This window comes from Brachyhypopomus gauderio, chromosome 7, assembly GCF_052324685.1.
Source record: "Brachyhypopomus gauderio isolate BG-103 chromosome 7, BGAUD_0.2, whole genome shotgun sequence".
Classification (NCBI taxonomy): Eukaryota; Metazoa; Chordata; class Actinopteri; order Gymnotiformes; family Hypopomidae; genus Brachyhypopomus; species Brachyhypopomus gauderio.
This window is the reverse complement of record NC_135217.1, coordinates 2976089-2984456: the sequence shown is the minus strand read 5'-3', so window position 1 is coordinate 2984456 and position 8368 is coordinate 2976089.

The window sequence follows — 8368 nt, the reverse complement described above, 5'->3', positions numbered from 1 at the left end:
TATATTTTATTATATTATATTTATATTATATATTGTGTATATATACTTACACAGGCCACTTTATTAGGTACACCGGTCCAACTGCTCATTAACACAAATGTAGAATAAGTGCTCAATTGGTACTAATGGGACCAAAGTGTGCCAGGAATATATCCCCCACACCATTGAATGACCACCACCACCATTGATACAACCGTTGATACAAGGCAGGATGGATACATGCTTTCATGTTGTTGACCAGTGGTGAAGTACTTAACAGAATGATAGCAAAAAAAATGTGTTTTTCAAAGTTGAACATTGTATAACAGATACAGCACTTTTAATGTATTTGTATAAAAAGGTGCATCTTGAGGTCTGACCTTCACCAGTCATGTCTTTGGGTTCCCCTCCTGCCATTGGCTGAAACCTTTTTACTTCTTTTACTTTCTTTTCTTCTTTCATTATTTTTTCTTGATTCTTTTGTGTTCCGTGTTCTTCATTCAGTTCTCCTTTATTCAGTTGTTGGTGCTCATCCATCTGTTTGCTCTGTTGGTTTAAATCACACAAAACCACATCAACACATTAAAAAGTGAGGTGTCACGTCAAGCTCCGCCTCAGGATTTAAATACAAGAGACTAAACAAGTAAAACCTAAATACACCTACGTGGAGGCTGGTTACAAATGGCATGAGCGTGACAAGGAAAAACACATGAGAAACCAAACTAAACAAGACATACGTGACTGACAGGCTGATCGTGTCATCCATGTGTTTTGCTAGTCACACATACGTGTCTAATTGTTACTCCGCCTGTCATTAGTAACTCCATGTGTTCCTTGATTAGCGAAAGTATATATACCCTTAGTTTGGTCTCTCTCGTCACTGGTCTTTGTTGGTATTCTGTTTGTAAGTGCCTTAGTATGTTTATTCATGCTTCGTGTCTTTGCATGTTGAGCTTTGTTCCCGTGTTCCTCGTTGCATGTTTCATTTGAGGTAAAGTTTATTTGGTTTAGTTCATTGTTTAGTATGACTAAAGATCATTATTGAAGTCTTGGTTTTGTTTCAACGTCTAACTACCCGATATGACCATGGTGTCAGGAACAGCACATGATCGCCGCGTGATGCGTTTCACCTGCCGCTCATCGCCCCTCCCCTTTCACACTATTTAAGCTTCCTCCTCTATCTTCCGGGTTGCGAAGTATTGTTGGCATGCCATCTACCAAGCGTTATCTCCTGATTGCTCTCCTGTGTTTTGACCTCTGCTCTCGTTCCAGACCTCGTCTCCAGCCTAGCCCTTTTGTACCTCCAGCCATCTGTCTACCCGGCGTGAACTCGGACCGTCCTGACCACGACAACCGCACTCACACACTGCACACACCACACGGAGTTATTCCCCTGTGCGAGTACTCCGTATTCATTCAAGAAATAAAAACATCAGTACTCCGCATCTGGATCCGTGTTTTCCTGGTTGAAACGTTACATAATACTTCGCCATTTTCAATGGATCCAGCGGACGTACCTGCACTCCTGGCCCAACAAGAGAACACCATCGCCGCACTCCAGGAAGACGTCCGACGACTCACGGAGACCATGCAAGCTCAAGCCGCGCAGCTGCAGACGGCCCAACAACAGGTGGCACAACACCAGGCGATACAGCAGCAGGTATTCCAACAGCAGGCTTCTCAACACCAGGCTGCTGCCGCCGTCGCTCCTCCTGGTTTTCCTCCTTGTATTCCCGTTGCAGTGCCGGAGCGGTACGACGGTTCTCCAGAGCGGTGTCAGAACTTTCTCATGCAATGTTCCATGTACTTCGACTATCACCCAGTCCAGTTCCAAACGGAGAAACAAAAGATCCACTTCGTCCTGACGCACCTTACCGGGGAAGCTGGTGCCTGGGGTACTGCCCTGTGGAATAGTAAAGACCCGGCACTCGAATCCGAAGCTCAGTTCTCCATGTTATTCAAGTCCGTGTTTGATCACCCAGCTGCAGGAAGAGACGTGGGCACTATGTTATGTGAGATACACCAAGGACAACGCAGTGCAGCCGATTACGCACGAGAGTTCCGTACCTTGGCTGCCGGTAGCGGATGGAGCGAACCCGCCTTGACGACAGTGTTCCGTAGAGGGCTAAGACAAGACCTTCAGGTAGAGCTCGCCTGCCGGGGTGAAGGGAAATCGCTGTCGGAGTTCATCCAAACGGCTGTCAACTTAGACAAGCTGCTGCTCACCCGCCGTCCGACATCGGGGAGAGGTCCTGCCTTCGCTGCTTCGAGTCGTCCGAATCAACCGACGTCTGACACTACGCGTGAAAGTGCAGAACCCATGCAACTGGGAAGAACACCCCTGTCTCTACACGAGAGGTATCGGCGTCTGCGAGAGGGCTTGTGCCTGTACTGCGGTGAGAGAGGTCACTTCCGCGATCGCTGCCCTGTTCGCCCTACTCGCGCTGGGGAAGACACCACGAACAAATGAGTAAGCAACCCAGTGTTTTGTTTGAACCGTAAGAACCAGCTTAACTTGCCTGTACAAGTCACGTGGGGAGGCATATCCACTCACCTTTCTGCACTGTTAGACTCGGGGGCTGCAGGAAACATCATTGATGTTGACCTGGCGCACCGGTTGCACATCCCCACGACATCCGTCAATCCTCCGTTGCGTGTTAATGCCCTAAACGGCCAGCCTATTGGTGAAGGGCTTATCACTCAGTGTACTGTACTTGTTGTACTCCAGGTGGGGCTGTTCCATACCGAACATATCCAGTTCTTTCTCCTGCCGTCACCCCGCGATCCGGTAGTTCTCGGGTTTCCTTGGCTGTCATTACACGACCCCACTGTTTCCTGGAAAGCTAGAGAAATCACGAAATGGGGTTCTCACTGTCTCGGGGGTTGTATGCACTTACCTCTCCGATCCACATCTGTAGAAAGTCCCGACTCTCTTCTCAAAACCGCCTATCCCATGCAATACCAGGAGTATGCCGACGTCTTCAGTAAGGACAATGCCAGTCATCTGCCACCACATAGACCATGGGATTGTGTGATTGAGCTGCTGCCCGGGTCTCCTCTTCCGCGTCGTGCTAAGCCTTACCCTTTGTCCCGTCCTGAGGATGCAGCTATGGAACAGTACGTCGACGAGGCCCTCCAGAAAGGTTTCATTCGTCCGTCCACATCACCCGTAGTGGCGGGGTTCTTCTTTATAGAGAAGAAAGGGGGAGGACTGCGTCCTTGTATAGACTATCGCGCACTCAACGCCGTCACGTCCAAGTTCGTTTATCCCCTTCCATTCATCTCCGCTTCACAGGAGCGTCTTAGAGGAGCATGCATCTTTACGAAGTTGGACTTGCGAAGTGCTTACAATCTCGTTCACATTCGAGAGGGAGACGAGTGGAAAACTGCTTTCGTCACTGCTCGAGGTCATTATGAGTATCTAGTCATGCCGTATGGATTAGCTAACAGCCCCTCAGTCTTCCAGGCGTTTATGGATGAGATATTCCGAGACATGATAGGACAGTACGTCATCGTTTACATAGATGACATTCTTATATATTCCTCATCAGAGGCCGACCACGTCCGGCACGTCTCCGCTGTACTAGCCCGCCTACGGCAGCATCACCTCTACGCAAAAGCTGAGAAATGTGAGTTTCACCGGACTTCCGTAGAATTCCTGGGATGTACTCTGTCTCCGGGGGGAATCTCTATGAATGTGGACAAGGCGTCTGCAGTCGCGCTGTGGCCAGTGCCTCAAACGAGGAAGGAACTCCAGCGATTCCTGGGATTTGCGAACTTTTACCGTCGCTTTATCAGGGGCTTTGGTTCCGTGGCCGCTCCGCTGACAAATCTCCTACGGGGCGGGCAGCGTCTGCGCCTTGACTGGACGGCTGAGGCTGACCGGGCGTTTTCGATGCTCAAGAGAGCGTTCTCCTCCGCACCCATCCTTCACCTCTCTGACCCCCATGTTCCCTTCGTGGTCGAAGTCGACGCCTCTGAGGTGGGAGTGGGAGCGGTTCTCTCCCAGTGTCAAGGAAACCCCCCTAAATTGGTCCCTTGTGCGTTTTACTTGAGAAAATTGCAACCAGCAGAACAAAATTATGATGTAGGCAACCGTGAACTCCTGGCAGTGAAACTCGCCTTAGAACAGTGGAGACACTGGTTAGAGGGGGCGGAACATCCTTTTATTGTTTACACCGACCACAAAAATTTGGAGTATTTAAAGGAAGCCAGGCGACTTAACCCTCGCCAAGCCAGATGGGCGTTGTTCTTCTCCCGGTTCCGTTTTTCTGTCTCCTATAGACCCGGCTCAAAGAACACAAAAGCCGATGCCCTCTCACGCATCCACAATAAAGACCCCGTAGAAAAGGAACCGGAGTACATATTGCCACGCACCTGTTTCTTAGCTGCCGTTCGGTGGAATTTGCAAGGCGAGATGGAGGAAGCACTACGCACAAATCCCAGTCCAGACGATTGCCCGGCAGGAAAACAGTACGTCCCCGTGTCTATGAGAGGGCGACTCTTACAACTAGCTCACGATACGGCGGGTACAGGTCACCCGGGGATTACACGCACCATACATCTCATATCACGGCTCTATCGGTGGGCATCTTTGAAAGACGACGTTCGTGATTATATATTAGCTTGCAGCATCTGCGCGACGAGTCGCACTCCCCGAACTCTCCCTGTAGGAAAGTTGCTTCCACTCGCTATTCCTCGCCGACCCTGGTCCCATATCACGATGGATTTCATCACCGATTTACCGAAGTCCGAGGGCAACACTGTCATTCTCGTGGTAGTCGATAGGTTCTCCAAGATGTGTCGCTTAATTCCTTTCCCCAAGTTACCCACTGCCATGGAAACCGCCCTGGCCGTTTTCACTTTCATTTTCCGAGTCTTCGGGTTGCCCGAGGATATTGTTTCTGATAGGGGTGTCCAATTCACGTCACACTCACCTCCGGCTACCATCCTCAGGCTAACGGGGAAGTGGAACGGGTAAATCAGGAGATAGGGAGGTTTTTGAGGCAATATTGCGTCTCCCAGGCGGGCTGGAGTAAATACCTACCTTGGGCAGAATATGCCCGGAACTCGCTAATGCATTCCTTCACCAAAATGACCCCCTTTCAATGTGTTTACGGGTATCAACCGGCCTTCTTCCCCTGGGACGAAAGTCCGTCAAACATTCCAGCGCTGGACAACTGGTTCAAGAACAGTGCACGCACTTGGGAACGGGCCCACGTACACCTGCGACGCGCTCTTCACACCCGGAGACTCCACGCAGACCGTCGCCGGTTACCCACACTGGTCTACCACCCGGGGCAGAGGGTGTGGCTGTCCACGCGAGACTTGAACCTGCGGCAACGATGCAAGAAACTCAGCCCTAAATACGTCGGTCCATTCAAGGTCCTGCGGCGAGTCAACGCCGTCTCGTATGAACTTCAACTGCCCCCTCAGTATCGCGTCCATCCGGTTTTCCACTTTTCTCTGCTTAAACCAGTGTTCTACAGTACTATGTCTGCGGCGCCGTCTCTTGCCAAGCCACCTGAACCGTTGGAGCTCGACGGGCGCCCCGCTTACCTTATCCATGCCATTCTGGAGTCCCGTCGGCGTCGGGGTGGGCTTCAGTATCTGATCGAGTGGGAAGGCTACGGTCCCGAGGAACGTGCATGGATCCCAGCGCGGGATGTGTTGGACCCCCCTCTTCTCGCCGAATTCCACGCTGCTCATCCTCACTTCCCTGCTCCCAGGCGTCATGGCCGGCCCCCTTCTAACCGGTCTGTTGCGGCTGGAGCCGCTCGTCGGAGGGGGGGTACTGTCAGGAACAGCACATGATCGCCGTGTGATGCGTTTCACCTGCCGCTCATCGCCCCTCCCCTTTCACACTATTTAGGCTTCCTCCTCTATCTTCCGGGTTGCGAAGTATTGTTGGCATGCCATCTACCAAGCGTTATCTCCTGATTGCTCTCCTGTGTTTTGACCTCTGCTCTCGTTCCAGACCTCGTCTCCGGCCTAGCCCTTTTGTACCTCCAGCCATCTGTCTACCCGGCGTGAACTCGGACCGTCCTGACCACGACAACCGCACTCACACACTGCACACACCACACGGAGTTATTCACCTGTGCGAGTACTCCGTATTCATTCAAGAAATAAAAACATCAGTACTCCGCATCTGGATCCGTGTTTTCCTGGTTGAAACGTTACACATGGACCGTTTATACGACTCTGATTATGGATTTGCGTTAATAAATCTCGCTCTTCTCAGCGTGTGCATCCGCCTCCCGTTCGCTCCATGACGCCACCGGGGACAGACCTATTGGAAATCTCCTAATTCAACAACTCACTTTCCCACTGAAACTCCACTGTACCTCATAAACCAACGTTACTTCAGCGTTTACCTGTGAACCCGTTACACCGTTTATTATGCTGTAGAATCGTTAAAGGTCGGCGTTATATTACCTACATTCACAACAAGCAGTCCCAACACCACAGACGACAACGAAAAACCTGTGAGTGTTTTGCATATGACACCAGCTGCCAGTGTAGCCATTAGCTGGAACTGAGCTTACGACTTTTTTAGTCTATGATCTAGTCTATAATAGACTAAATGTGTCTATAATTAACACATTTCAGTCTGAGGTATCTACTCACCTCCGTTTATCTTCATGTAGTGAGACCGGAGACTAATGTACATTCACTTTCTCTTTGGATGACCTAATACACAGTGTGGGGTATTACTCAAATTAATACTGTTGCACATTATACAAATTAAACACACTAGAAAACATTTCTGTGTAGAATAAAGTGGACGGAAATATATTTAATCACATCCTTCTAATGTAGTTGACAATTGTGCTGTTCTTTCTGCACTGCAGCAGAATCTTTTTGCAATCTCCTCTCTGGCCACCAGAGGGCCTCCTCCCCAGATTCTTAAGTAAGATGAGTCACTTGTGCTTTATTCACTTTTGCTACCTGTGCTTACCATTTATGGAAGTTTTTCTGTATCAATATTCAAATGGAACCATGGAAATGAAAATGCAATCTGCTCGGATTGCATTTTCAAGATGCATTTTGACACAGTTTGAGCGCTGTTGGTATTGTGATGTTATTGCAAACAGGAGAGGAGCTATTTCTCCATTAACATTTGAATAGTGACATCTTTTTAGCGTGGTGGTGAGGTTGAAAATTACATTTCAAACGCGTTATCACGAAATGCAAAGCATATTAAGTGAATAGCATTTTAATTACAATTTTGATACAACCTTTGCATGATCATATGAACTTGATAATTCAAATCGGGAAATACATTTTCATTTCAATAAAGACACAAATAAAGCATCAAAATGTATGTGTAAATGAAATATGAATAGACGTCTATCACATTGCAAATGTAAATGGAATTATTGCATTTGAATTTGAATTTTGAGCTCAAAGTTGGTTGTATGAGTGGAACATGTAAATACAAATGCGTATTACATTTTCATTTGAATATTGACACAGAATAACTTCCATACTCCTGCAGCTCTCAGCTATGTCCTTTTTATTCCAGCTGCATAGTTCTTTCCATCTTCTCTTCAAGCACTTTGCTGTTACGTTACTGAATCTCTTTTCTCTTCCTCAGATGTTGAATGTTTTCCTGCAGTGTTGTGGTTTCATCTTCAGTCTCTGGTGTTGTCCTGCACAGTTCCAGCACACAGACGTGTCCTCTCTGTCCTCTACAGCTGTTCTCTCTGTACTCTCATGGGTCTTTAGTCTCTCTCCTCTTACTGGGCCTCAGTACTGTAGGGCTCAATGGTTATTATACACTGAATAACATTTTTTCATGACCAAACTCAATGATCTAATACTTTACTTATGTAGACAAAAGGCCACTTTCTCTCAAATGTTGTTCACAATTGGGACTAAATCTGGGTTAGTCAGCACTTCCTCTTTGCTGAGATAAACCATCCAGTCACACGTGTGGCATATCAGAATGCTGATTAGACACAATGATTATTACTCTGGTGAACCTTGGGCGTTTAAATGGAAGCAAAACCAAAAGTGTTGCGTTTACAGTGTATTTCACTCTTTCTCTTTCATCCACTTTCCCTTTGTGTAACATCACACTTCTTTCACTTTCATTCTTACTCAATACATGTCAAATACTCTTTGTTCCACCTACATTCATACATTCATTTCCCTGAATTGGTGTTTACAGTAATGTGTACAGTAACAGTACAGTAACGTGTATAAGGACAAACCAGGTCATGTTTTATGCAGTGTACACTGTTTCAGTATTACATTTACATTTACATTTATGGCATTTGGCAGTATTATTTTCAAATGCACAGTACTAATGATGTAAATAAATTATTTTTAGCTAATCCATGTGACGCGCGGCTCGTGGCGAAGGATGAGACACGGGATCCTT